The sequence below is a fragment of the Seriola aureovittata genome, chromosome 2 (assembly GCF_021018895.1).
Source record: "Seriola aureovittata isolate HTS-2021-v1 ecotype China chromosome 2, ASM2101889v1, whole genome shotgun sequence".
Classification (NCBI taxonomy): domain Eukaryota; kingdom Metazoa; phylum Chordata; class Actinopteri; order Carangiformes; family Carangidae; genus Seriola; species Seriola aureovittata.
Window position 1 is genome coordinate 20438078 of NC_079365.1, and position 12319 is coordinate 20450396.

At 39.5% G+C, this 12319-nt stretch overlaps 1 protein-coding gene across 4 annotated transcripts in view; it reads left to right on the forward strand.

Moving 5' to 3' along the window:
• The first annotated feature begins 32 nt into the window (after positions 1 to 32).
• arhgap9 (Rho GTPase activating protein 9) overlaps positions 33 to 12319 on the forward strand; it is a 40456-nt gene continuing 28169 nt past the window's right edge. For 3 of the 4 annotated variants that reach the window (XM_056397410.1, XM_056397429.1, XM_056397437.1), the window contains exons 1-2: positions 33 to 290; positions 8215 to 8296. The gene's annotated coding sequence lies outside the window, so the exon portion shown is untranslated. The remainder of the gene's footprint in view (positions 291 to 8214; positions 8297 to 12319) is intronic. The other variant, XM_056397418.1, reaches the window with a different exon arrangement.

The window sequence follows — 12319 nt, forward strand, 5'->3', positions numbered from 1 at the left end:
AAACCGCCAAACCCACTCAGCACAAGCTATATTTTTATCCGCTTAAAGAGCCCGGAGGTTGTACAGACATGGAGTGTATCGAGCAAGTTAATGCCACTATATGACCTCCTATCTCCTATATATCTATATATATATATCCTATGTGCTTTCCATCACGTAAATTATGTGAAGTTTTCAATATTTTTATTCTTCCCGCGAGAAAAGCGCAGCAAACTACCCAAGACGCAACTCCTGCTGTGTCTGCAGTTCACTCCAAAAACACAACTGAGCTGTCATCTCGTCGCTGCACGGTGAGTGATGTTATGTCCCTCAAATTCAAAGATTAGATATCTGCTTATTTGACAAGTCTGAGAACTTATTTCCTGCAAAATATTGTTGAGGAAAATGGTTAGGATATATGCTAGATAAACGTGCTTCTGTAATGCTCACTATCGGTATTTTAGTCTACTGTGATATTAATGCAAATGAATTCAAATTCATTAGATAAGTAGGCTGAAATACATGGTAGATTTATTTAAGATAAATGCTTTTAAAGTTGTGAGTTCACACTAATTTGTTAGCTGATATATTTGTCTACAGGTTTAAAAAATCTCCCATTCTCAATCAGGCTAATATCTCATCCAGAGTTACAACAGAAGCAACTCATATCAGTAGGAATAAGATTGGCATTAATTAAAATTTTGCTTAATAATCCCCATTCTGTACAATCATGGTTTATGCTTTATTTGGAAAAATGCATAATGCTTTTAAAGCTGATTTAAACCTTGATTCAGTGGATAAAATTACAATATAGTCTATGACATTGCTCCCATCTACTGTAAAGTTTGTGCAAAAAAATAAGTTGTTGGCCAATTAGGCCACAAAAAGGTTATACAGTTCCCCAGTTACTAAAATAGCGAGCTCAGCTTTTCCAAAGCAACACATTTTTCCACATCATAGTGTCAAACCACATGTAGCCTATACTGTCACAGCCGCATAAACTCAGACGGGGCACTGCAAGTCACAAATGGCCATCTTCAGCCTACAACCATTTCCTGTGGAAGACTGTTATACATTTTAGAGTTTCCTGTTCAACCCTTCCCCATATATACTTTTTGATATGTAATGAACTACTTTTCTGATTTTTTTCCTTTTAATTTAGCCTATGTATACCTACTGCTCGATGTACATCATCACTACGATGATGCTGATGCCATGACCTCATATTTGGTCATCTCTGTGAATGTCACACTGATGAAGAATTGCTAATCTCAGCACTTTACATAAGACAGACCTTTTCACATGCGGAAATATTTGCATGCTTCTGCAAGCGAGTTAGCCCTTACATGCTACACAGAAAGTGCATGGATGGGTTAACCACAGGGTGTGATGGAAACAGTTTGACTGACGCATTGCTTTTTTGCTTTTTCATAATCTGTTTTAAGTCCATGCAAAGCAGGAGATTTGCTCCCTTTTTCACCAGCCTGTGACGACACAGGCTTGAAAGATTATTCTCCAGTTGCAAGTTTGCTGATTAAAAGTGCCCTGTACCATGTGTAGTATTAGCAGGAGGGTTACAAGTTTGCTGTAATTACTAGTGTGCGCCACAGATTGCTGTTGTGGATGCAGTGTCACAGTGAGATTGCGAGACTGAAGCGTTTTACATTGTGGTGTGTTACTAGTCCGATTATTCCAGTGCAAGTCTGTCATCTAACTCTTTTTTTCTAAGTGTGAAATGTGTGTGTGTGTTTGCGTTGTGTCTGTGGTGCAAAAAATTTACAGTAGAAGATCACAAAGTGTAGAAAAACCTCATCTCACTTATTTGCTTTGCACTGTACCAACCACATGAAAGCCACAACACAAAGGTGTCTCTTCATGTAGTTTTGGGACATCTGGCCCTTCAAAACAATCGTAAACTCCACATCTGAGAGTCAGATATTTATTTGCTGGTTCAGCTCTCCAGATCACACTGGTCTGTTGAAGGTATTCTAGCTGTGATGAACTTGTAATGATTTTTGAGCTTTTTGTCAATGAAATATGCTCCCGTCAGAGTAAGGTTTCCGAACTTTTCCAGCCTGCGACCCCATTTCTGTGTTTCAAAAACTTCCCATGACCCAGAGCTAGTCATGTGATTTTAAATGGCATACTTTCAAGGGCGCGGGGTGGCTCTGACAGATATAGAAACTATAGCATATTTCAAGTACATTAATTATTATTTATAATACATACACTTATGTAGCCTATTAACCCCAAGGTTAAGAAACTCTGAAGTTGAGCATCATTTTAGCCTAATCTTGTCTAATGATGTCTAGCAAGTATGGATTTTTATGACTCTGCTTTCCACGGACGACATTTGGCTCAATATATTGTCACTGCTTGTTAGGTACGTAATAGAAAACGATCAGAATCAGTTTGAGTTCAGTTTGTTGTTTTTTTTACACAGGTCATTAACCTGAAAGATAGTGGCGTGTGGCTGAACTCTGAAAACGGATACTCAAACCAGTTCTCCTATTCAGTCATACTGTAGCTACTGTCTATATCAGGGCAGCTTCCTATATCTCAACTGCAGTATAGTAGCTCCTGCATTCACATCTGTGCTGTGTTTTAATCCAGTTTAATCCTGCATTTACTTTCTGTGCAATCATTTGTGCTTTCCCTAGTTGTATTATGCATACTGTAGGTGCAGCACTATGGATTACATTATCATCAAAGCGTTCTAAAGAATAATCACTTTCAATTGCATGCTGTTTCACACACACTCATATTTCCAAAAGAAGTTTGAATTTGAAAATAGAACAATTAGTTTATTCATTGATTAGTTGATCAACTGGAAATGAACTGGTGAACTATTTTGATAATTGATTGATAATTTCAGCTGCACATTCTCCAGTTTTCTTGAATTGGTGCTGTTCTTTATCACATGCTCTTGTAAAGTATGTGGGGTTTGGAGTTTCTGTTGACTAAACAAGACATTTGAAGACATCACCCTAGACTCTAGAAAGGTTTGATGGGCAGTTTTTTACTAGTGTTTGACTTATTATGGACTAATCAATTTGCTGATTAATTAAACAAATCATGCGTAGATTGAGTAATAATGACAATAATTTTTAGTCGCAGCCCTCGTACATATATCCAGTGAATTAAAAGAGGAAAAATGGAAGGACATTTTTTAGAAGAACAATCGCAAATACTTGAATTAACATACCAGAGCGCACCATGGGTAAACACTCCACCAGTGTTTGACACATCCTAAACCCATAGTGTTATTTGTCTAATGTTCCTGTAGTGAACAAATAACCCTGTTAACCTCTCTGTATGCATCAAAGCTGTGTCTGTATGTGTGCCTCCTCTCTGTAGCATTCGCCTTCAGAGGTTTGGCTGCTCTTCTTGTTCCCCAACAGTATCATGCTCACTTCAGCTGTGCAGGGCTGAAAGTGGGTCTTTGACTTGCCTGATAGCTTTTGACAGCTCACTCTCATCCCTGGTGGATCAATGGAGCTCAGCACTCTTCATTAGAAACATCAATGTACCGCACATTCCCACAGGCTCAGCAACAACCCACCAGCCCAGTCACAGAGCGAAGGGATTTTTTTTTTTTTTTATTCTCGACAAGATAATTCTTTACTTCTTTGCGATATTTTATTTTCCTCAGTTGAAGGCTGTTGTAGGAATATTGTGAAAGAAAAATTCCCTTTTTTGTTTGTCATTACTTAATATATGAGTTTAAGCAACAATATGCACAACTTTGGTCAAACATTACTTTCCTCGTGAATAAAACATGATTATTGTTTATTTTGGTTTATATCACATAGAATATCAAATAATTTTAACATATTTTATTCTGTTTGACTACTCCAGAAAAAAAACGACGCCCAGCAAAGTCTATAACTTGGAAATCTTAGTCTTATATTCAGTCTTTAGCAACAAAATAAATCAATGTGCTTTGATAACTTGACAGTGCTACAGTGTAGTTTTATTTCTTTTGAGAAAGGCGTGAAAGACAAAATCTTGAAATAATGAATCGTTCCTATCCATAGTGTTCAAAAGATTAGTCAATTAGTCAATTGGTTGATTGACAAAAAAATATAATTGTCATGCCACTAATTTCCAGTAATTTTTCAAAAAAAAGTCAAACAATGACCTGCTGTAGCTTCTCAGATGAGCAGAGATCCTGCTATTCTGTGTTTTATATTGTAGTAAATGGAATATCGAAGACTGTTCATCAAACAAAACAAGCCATTTGAAGACGTCACTTTGGGCTTTTGGAAACTGTTTCGATAACTTTGATCTATTTTCTGATATTTTGAATGAATAATTCAAAATGAATGAATGGATTTTGAATGATTGATTATAAGAATGTAAGGCCATTTAATCACCTGAAAACATGTGATTCATATCTCAATAGTGTTTTAAAAGTAAATCCATAAGGTGAGGACATAATAAGAGAAGCTGATTAGTGTTTATTGAAACAAGAAACTTTTCTCAAGAGCTTATTTCCCTTACTAAAATAAGCGTATTATTCTTGAACTAAAAGTAAGCTGGCTGTATGTTTTTCACCTTCCTTTTTCTTTTTCTCTATAAAATGCTTAAGCTAATTAAAAAATGTGATGCTTGAATTAATTCCCTCTCGAGTGTTTAAAATGCCCCCTGAGCAATCCTGCACTACTTTGCCTAACACTGGTCTGTCTGGTTGTTGTTTATATTCAAATAAGGGAAATGAGAACTTGAATATTATACAGGAATGAGCTCTCTGAAGAAGTTTGCTATGTGTCGATGCAGGCTGCAGGGTTCATTGTAAACACAAGTATTGCGTCAGCAAATACTTGAAATGATGGCATCACACATATAAAATGTTGTTATATGCAACAAGAAACAAAAAAAACACCACACATACTGGAGACAGTGGAGATGGTAGTTGGTCACAGAGGTTGTTGTCATGATGATAGTAGCAAGAATGAGCCAATGGCTGCTCTACTGTCATCATCCGCTTTTTGATTGGCTCACTTACAATTTACACAGCTAATCACTGAGAGACTCCAGCCCACCTGTTTAGTCTCTCTTTCTCTCTCTCTCTCTCACACTCACACAGACAGACATGCATTCACGTACACATTCACCAAGGCAGCCAGCCGTCACACTGGGAAACGCAGTGTGTGTTTCACTGTCTCTCTCTGGTCTAATCATCAATAATGCATGGCTTTGGGAGGATGAAAGGCTGTTTTGGCTTGAGGCATGTGTCTCATATGGAGAGAGAGACATCAGCGCTAGTAGTTATAACTGTACATCCACAGACAAAGTGAGTGTTCTTTCATATGACTGTCCTGAGAAGAACTGCTCATCAGGCTGAGAGTGGACTGATTTCAGACTAAGGGTGTAAATTGATAAATTAATCGATATAAGGAAAGTGATTTTTTTTTTTTTGTCTGAACTGAGTGTCTAAGGGTAGACATTCTTTTATGTTGCACATATTAAACTGCTCAAAGAAGAAGATGTTATTTTTGGATATGTAGGAAAATCTGACTTGACTTTTGGTGCAGCCGCATTCACTTTGTAGTTGTTGACTGATAAATGCTAGAAGTAAGTATTAAATATTAAAGGTCTAGGAAATTTGAAAATAATAATAATGATAACAATGCTATCAGTCCAATTCAAATTTGACTTTGTTAATTGTGTGTTTTGTCTCTTTTTTGGTAAATGAATTAGTGAAGGGAGGCGGGGAGAGAGAGAGAGAGAGAGAGGGCGAGAGAGAGTCTAACCATAACTGTACAAAAGCATACAAAAAGAACAATTACACTTAATGGATAGTTAAAAGGCAACCAGACGAAGTGATAAACAAAAGATCCACAAGGCCTAACATATTTTTCAATGTTTGAATATCACAGTTAACGTCAATGCCAGTATACCATGACACCTCACGCCTTGAGAGTTTAAAGTTTCACTGTGTGATCTTTTCACTTGTTTCAGGTGTAGTTCAGTTAAAGTTTTGTTACAAACTGTTTGGTTTAGCATTGATTTTAGGAAAATTTCAAGGCACTTCTGTGCTCATTCCAAAAATATACTGCTGTGTTACAACTCCTTTTATCCATAATGTATGATTGTATGATGTAATCTCATACAGCCTTACTTGACTGCAAGTTGAGACTCAAACAGCCAGTTGAGCAGACAAACTAGGATGCTTGTTTGCACATGGAGATCATGCACAGGCAGCATGGCTCGTACCACACTGAAGTACTTAGATATGAGCGGTTGTTTGGCTGAGACGGCTGCTTGAACAGATGTCCTGGTAACTTAAAATTTCTTTCTTTTTTTTTTACTTGTTTTTGTGACCCTCAAAGTTACTGAACAGTGTGTATAATGTGGAGAAACTTGTTCTCTTCTCTCATTTACATGTGAACCCTTTGGTAATAGACATACATATGTAAATACAGTACAGTCTACATGTGTGTGTGTGTGTGTGTGTGTTTGCTATGTGTATACGGATGTGGGAGTGCATGCAGAAACCCTTTGAAGTTCCTCATTCACTATATACTCCTCTTGCCCATGTCTCATCTCTCTTTGAAGACCATGTAGCTATGATTATTAAAGCCACCCTCTTTCGACTTCAAACATATGGAATGAATATGGATATGATATGACACCAAACTTTGCACCAACACCCTTAACTCCACTCTCGCCCTGCTGCGTGGTGAAGTTTGATTGGCCCCTGTGATCATAAACACTCTGTGAGAGCTGAGCTTGTGAGACCTGAAATAGAGTTGTTTGGAGCAGTTATGACATCTGCGATGATGGAGCATTGCAGCTTTCTCCCGGTTTACTTTTAATGCTTGTCATACTTTTCCCCCACATCATCTCAGGTGCACTTTCAGCATTAGAAACGCTCCCTCAACATGATCTGCTTGTTTTATCCCCCATATAATTTTGTGGTAATTTGCATTCTCTCTCTCGCCTTAGGGTGTTCGAAAAGGTGTCACGATAACATTATCTTCAGGTGTTTTGCATGCACGCCTTAGACCACAAACTACATACTGTGTATAGTTTACACTACTACCAAAGCATGTCTCCCTCAGATGTCAGTGTGTCCTTGAAGACACCAACAAACAAAAGTTGCCTGCAACTGCGGTACCATGAGATGATAAAGCTACTTAGACAAAAAGATTCTAAAAAACAGGGTTTTGGTCATTGTGTCACACTAGAAGAATGTTTTCACACTTATCTGCTGAAGAGGAAGATTTTCTCTGCAATCACCTTCAATCACCTGAAACCTCTAGCACTCTGGACCTTTCAGTGAAGAATACACAGTGGTTAAACTTTTGAAAATGAAAAATATACCATATCAGACACAAATTATTATACAAAAACAGACTATTTATACAAATACTCTTCAAGTAGACTTTCGTACCTTAATGGTGAGAGCTGAAGTTAATCTAAAAATTGATGTATGCTTTGGAAAACGTTTCACTTAAACATGCAAAACCACCAGGAGGGCCTATAATCCCTAAAGTATTTAATCCAGTGGTCTTTCAGGATTGTTGATTCGACTGAAAATGTAAAATGATGATGGTAAAGCGTCCTAAGATGATTTGGATAAGCATAATGTTTTCTGCTCCACTGCTAACACCCATGTGGTGGATTTTCTAACCGCCTGTGTGGTGGATCTGTGATTTCCAGTGGCACCGTTGACCAGCCAGCTCTGTGCATGGATCAATAGCTCGATCAATCAGCTGGCCCGCTTGTTTGGTCAGCGCACAGGACCTCTCTCGCTCTGCTTCTCCCTCTCTGCGTGTCCCTCTTTCTCAAGTGCAATTATAGGTTTATTTGCGTGGCCGGGTGACAGCCAGCTGACGCTCACTCGCTCCGTCTCTGTCACTACCTCTGTTTTCACCTCTTGGGCAAAATGCGGGCTAAATGGGGGTCAGCAGGGGTTCATTGAGCAGAGGAAAGATCATGTGGTGCATAGGATTAACTGTGTGTGTATATGTCTGTGTCAGTGTGTGCATGAGAGAGAGAGCGAGAGAGAGAAAGGAGAGATTGTGTGTGGTTTTATGTCGGAGGGAGCTCCTATGCTTGTGTCCATTTTAGTGTTTTTTTCTGCCACACCTTTTGCCATAACCACTCTGTGCGTTTTTGTCAGTGCCTCCTCCATTCAGGCTTGAGGTCTATTGTTCAAACAAACTCGAATAGTTTTCTCATCTCGATGTTTTTTTTTGTGTGTGTGTGTGTGTGTGTGTGTTTAAGGCTTATCGCATGCATGGATCTGACTGTAGAGTGAGCTGGTGACCTTGTTGACGTAGATGTGCTCTCTCACTTCAGGACCATGGTGAGTTGCTCTTGATCTCTCTCTCTCTCTCTCTCTTTCTCTCCCTCTCCGTGTCTCTCTCGCATGCATGCACACATTCTATCCTCTCCATTCCTTCAGCTCGGCCTGACTTGCTTGCACACACACACACGATCTCTCACACACACAGACACGCACACAGTCTGAGTTGGAGTGAAATCACTCAAGCAAAGGCAGACAGGCAAATCAAATGTATCCCAGCCCTCGCTCCGAGTCCCTCTCCTCTGTCTTTTTTTTTTTTTTTTTTTTTAAAGTTTGTGCTCATTCTACATTTTCAATTTTCATTATTCCTCACCTCTTCATTCTATTGGTGCATTTCCTCAGTATTTCCATTTGCGTTGTTGATACCACGCCATAAGCCCTCGGCCCCTGGCACAAACCATCAGAGCCTCTCAACAGCCGTGACAGGGTGCCTGTGTCTGTCTCTGACACCATATGGACCTCTCCGTGTGTTTGGGTCTATGACGCTCGTGCCCTCTCCATCGCCATCTGACCTGCAAATACAAACACGGTCTGGCCCCTCTTTTTTTTATGCGTTCTAGATTATAAATAGTTCTCATCAGAATTTGTTCCTTCATCCCATTTTTGCTGCTGATGAATGCAGCTTTTGCCAGTTGCAGTAAAATAACATCACGCTTGTCGGAGATTTCCTGAATTTGTTCAAGCATTTGTTTTAAGTTCAAATGGTTGGTTGCTTGTGTAAATCAGATACGAGTACTATCATTAAAATTTGTTGCTATATCTGACTTTTTCTTACCCTGTCTGAGCTGCTGCCCTTTGGGAACATCATTAAAACGTCCAAATTCTGAATAACACAACCAGGGAGTTTAACTGTAACAGCCTAATTTGCACATGACATGATAAAGCCTCCTGTGTCCGTGTAGGAATTTTGCGCCTGTGCTGATAAGTGAATTGATGATACTGAGTTACTCTATCTGCCTTACAAATGTTTAATTACATACAGCCCTACAGCAGCAGGGGTTTCATTATTTTAGTCTGCATCCATTCTTTTTTGTTTCTGCTTTCTTCTTAATAGCCATTTGCTCTGAGCAGTGAATAGAGACAGGAAAAGACAAACAGGTGCAGCAGTATCAGAAGAGCTCTTCCTGTCTGTGCAGGGAAAGGAGCTCATGATAGAAATCTTCAGGTCAGGTTGTATGAATAAGCATTGCTGTATGTTTTGACCTTGTTTAAACCCAGGGCATGTTGTAATTCTTCCCTGCCCCTCTAAATAGTAAATTACTGAAGCCATGCAGCAGAGATGTTCAGCCTGAAAAAAAACAACCTCTCTCTGCTTCAAGGCTCAGCTTGGTAGGAATTAATGCTACTCACAAAGCTGTGCTGTAGTCATACAGACAGGCAGAGCAAATCATCACTTGTGCTGGCACATGCAGCAGAACAGACTTTACTGGCAGTTAGCTGTTACAGGCTGTAACTAAACTGCTAAAGATGTCTTGTGGCAGAAAAACAAATGGCAAGATGGAGAGGATATGACCCAAACTGTGGTTGAACCTTGATGTGTCTACGCAGTTTCCTGTTTGCTTGCTTGCCTTGTACCTCTGTCTTTTGCCTTTGTCCCTCCTGAGATCAACTGCAGTTCTTAGAAGAGTCTTTGAGAAATTGGAATCCCCAAGACTGTAATGCAAGTCAGCCTATTGTTATTTTTCTGAGAAAAAGGTAATAATGCCATCTATTTTAGATGAGATAAGATCATATCAAGTTGCACTTTATTGTTAGATTGTTCTGAAATTTGTCTTGCGTAACAAGCATCCTCTGTTTCACATAAACAGGAAAAACATACATGAATAAATTAAAGTACAACACAGCATCACAAATATAGATAGCTGCAGCATATTCAGTTTCATTCCCACACAGATGGACTTCTCATAGCACCAGTCAGCTTTAAATGACGCTCCCAGACATAAATATAGTCAGTTCTGTGACACATCATTTCATGTCACAGTGAATTAATTTGCAGGTGAAGACAGAGAGTGGAGGTGTTATACTGAAATGTTAAATGTTTTACATAAAAAAAAAAACTCAGATATGGACCAACTTAAAACTTTGTGATATTTATTTAAAGGCCCTGCACACCTGCACAGATGTTTTCACTCATCCCAAATAAGCAAAATGACCAGTGTGGGTGAATGATGGCTGCCATTAAACATTTTCTGCAAGTGGAAGAGCTAGCAACGCATTGTGCGCGTGCTCTATCAGGCTCGCTTGCCAATTAGGAAAACAACTTGCATGTGTCATATAGTGGCCAGAAAGCCAGATTATGTAACTTTTGAAAAAAGACACAGTACATTCGGCTGCATGCGAATGAAAAGTTGAATGTGTAAGAAAATAAAATGCAACCTTGTTCAATTCAGTACACTCAGAGGTTTAATTGCTGCAGTCTTACTTGGTCTGGTTTGGCCAGTAGTTGACAGTGGATTTTGTTAGTGAATGTTAGCAAAAGCTGTAAATGCTCCTGTATGGATGTGTAGTGATATTCCTGCCAGTGTAAGGCAGGCAGGCAGGCAAACAGACAGGCAAACAGACGGCAGACAGACAGGCAGGCAGTCCTTTTGCCCATATGCTGGTACAGAGGGGTTTCACTGTAATTCTCCTTGGCCGTGGGGGTCACAGATTCATTCCTGTGCGTTAATAACAGTGGGATTATCAAGGTTCAGCCAGCTAACCCATCCCTCCCTTCCATTGGCTTCACATGCATCACAGCTTCATCCAGCTTCATCCATTCCCCTGCTGCTCAGCCTCTCTATTTTCCTTAATTTCTTATCTAGTGCTAGCTATGTGCTCTCCTTCGGTTTGCTGCAGGCGTTCAGATCCCCCCCCCCACCGTCTTGTCCATCTACATCTGTCTAATTCCTCTCTGCCTCTCTATGTCCCGTCCTCAGTGATGACATGCATTTTAACATGAATTCTACGGGATCTCTCTCGTTTGCTACCTCTCCTCTTATCACCCAGACTGAGATGGGTTGGGCCTGAGTGTCACTGAAGCACTGTTGCTAGGTGCCTAGGGATGTTCCCCTTTCTGTGTGTATGCTAGTGTGCGTGTGGGGGTGGTTGGGTGCATGTTCTGTGTGAGGCTGTATTGCTATGTGTCTGGCAGAAAGTTAGATGCTCTCTTATGTAAGCGGGTCTTGGCTGGGTAGAGCAGGGGTTTAGCTTGGGGATGCTGGCTCAGGTGGAGAGATGGAGACAGACGCTATTTTGGGTATACTGCACCCCTTATATCCTCCAAACGCATGAGTTATTTACTCACACGTGTCGCATAGTTCTACCAGGCTGAGACGACAATAGAGAACTGGTGTATACTGTAGTGGTGTGCAAATATCTGCAGTGACATTTTACCCACAACCGTGTCTGTCACGAATGTTAAAACAGGACGCGTAAACTGCAAGTAAACACGTTCATTTCACTCATTTACAGATATTCGCAGTAGCAGTCAATTTTTTTTGTCTTGTGCTGAAATGATTTTTTTTTTCATATATATATATATGTATGTATGTGTGTGTGTGTGTGTATATATACTGTATATATAAGAGTGGTATCAATTTTTTCATGATTCCCAAAATGTCAGACTATTCCTTTAATCGTTTTGTTTACAATGTCAGAACATAATAGAAAAAAATTACCCATCACAATTTCATAAAGCCTGTGATGTCTTCAAATGTCTTGCTTTATCTGACCTACAGTCTGAAACCCAAAGATATTTAGTTTTCAATTATATAAAATAGGAAATCCTCAAATACCAGGAACTGGAACCAATGCATATTTGGCGTTTTTGCTAGAAAGAGACATTTTATGAAGAAAAAGATGCAGAGCAAAATTGTCTAATGTTATTGTACAGGTCAGTGATTTTCCCCAGATTAACCCAGACTTCCATTTTTAGCACTAAAAGGATTCATGTTCTCTTCCTTTGAACCTGCACAGAGCCAGGTGACATTTTATCAGTGTTCTCTGACAGCTTCAGTAATCTCTCTCTCTCTCTCTCTCTCT